The following is a 2059-nucleotide window of genomic DNA, read 5'->3' on the forward strand; positions in this document are numbered from 1 at the left end:
TTTAACACAAAAATAGCATACAATAATAATTTTCACCATGAAGACAAAAAAAAATCCGAAATTTTTTTTTACTATTATAAAATATACTACATAAGCTTTAATTTAAAATATATATAAAAGTGTCAGTATTTTACAGAACACTTTCAAAAATTATGTTGAAAAGTTCTACTTTATATATGCATTTTTAAGTTTTGACCCCGTCCTATATTAAGGGAATTGTCCGATTTAAAAAAAAAGTTTGTCGAATGAATGAAGTATATAAATATTATTTTTCATAAAAAAATTGTGTTGATCCATAGAATTTTTAAAAAGTTAAAGCATTTTAATGTTAAAAATGTATAATATAAAATCGAGAATTTTAACACAAAAATAGCATACAATAATAATTTTCACCATGAAGACAAAAAAAAATCCGAAATTTTTTTTTACTATTATAAAATATACTACATAAGCTTTAATTTAAAATATATATAAAAGTGTCAGTATTTTACAGAACACTTTCAAAAATTATGTTGAAAAGTTCTACTTTATATATGCATTTTTAAGTTTTGACCCCGTCCTATATTAAGGGAATTGTCCGATTTAAAAAAAAAGTTTGTCGAATGAATGAAGTATATAAATATTATTTTTCATAAAAAAATTGTGTTGATCCATAGAATTTTTAAAAAGTTAAAGCATTTTAATGTTAAAAATGTATAATATAAAATCGAGAATTTTAACACAAAAATAGCATACAATAATAATTTTCACCATGAAGACAAAAAAAAATCCGAAATTTTATTTTTTGATAATAAAGTATATTACACTAGCTTCAATTTAAGGTATATATAAAAGTGTCAGACTTTCCAGAACACTTTCAAAAGTAATGTTGAAAAAGTAAATTTTTTGTGAAAAAAAATGTCACTCATTTAAACAAAATTATTGAATAAATTCATTTTTTATTTTCACTACTTAAATTTTCTTAATTAAAATAATTATTAATAATTGCGTTAATAACTTTGTTTAATTAAATTAAAAGAAATTTTGTTAAATTTAAACATTATTTGTTATTTTGTATTACATAAATATAAAAACTATAATATTTTTAAGTTAATTATAATAGTTAACTAAATTTTTTTTTTTTTTTAACGCTTCATAAGCCCATTATGGGCCATAGCGGCCTCTTCCAAAGGAAGAAGTTTCTAAACCATTGATACTCTGGGACGGTTGGTTAGTCAGTCGCCGGAGAAAGGGATGGCGACTCCAATTACAAAACTGATGTCTCGGCCGCTCGTGACCGAGTTTCGAACCCGAGACAGTGCGCGTCAAGCACTGCTGCGTTACCGACTCGGCCACACCGTTCCTTAGTTAACTATAATAGCCAAAAAAAAAAAAACAAATTGAAATGCTGACATTACATTGCATCTATTTCATGTTGTAAAAAAAATAAATTAATACATTAAAACCGTGGATCACCTGGGAAAATACAAAATAGATTAGTTTAAGTTATCACTTCTGTCGCGCGTCCCGTGACGCACACGTTTTTTTTATATTATTTCAAGTGCACCATGCCAAATGTACGTGATTCGAATTTTTTCTTTTTTTGTATGTGCGCCTATTAGTTTACCGGTCCCTCGACATTTCCAAAAGTATAAAATGTTAAGTTTTTGTTCAAAAATTAGTATTACAATCCCCGATGTAGACAAATTAAATGTCAGATTCCCAGAAATATGTACTAATGAGAGTTCTAAGTAAAAAGAATTATAAAAATCATAATTTTTTAGGTTATGTTTTGGGAGAGAATTTNTATAAAAATCATAATTTTTTAGGTTATGTTTTGGGAGAGAATTTTTTTCAATTTTTGAAGGTAATGTCTTTAACTAGATAACATTTTTAATTTTTTGACGTATCATTACAAATAATTGGTACAGTAAGGTCAAAAAAAAATGGATGACATTGTCTTCAAGAGAGTCAAAATTAAAAGCACTTAAAATAAATTCCTCCTCAGCATCGCTTCGAAGCTAAAAATTTATATTAATAATATTGCCATGATTGAAAAAAAAAAAATTTGAACATAGAA

This window comes from Daktulosphaira vitifoliae, unplaced genomic scaffold, assembly GCF_025091365.1.
Source record: "Daktulosphaira vitifoliae isolate Bord-2020 unplaced genomic scaffold, ASM2509136v1 Scaffold_1, whole genome shotgun sequence".
In the NCBI taxonomy this organism is placed as follows: Eukaryota; Metazoa; Arthropoda; class Insecta; order Hemiptera; family Phylloxeridae; genus Daktulosphaira; species Daktulosphaira vitifoliae.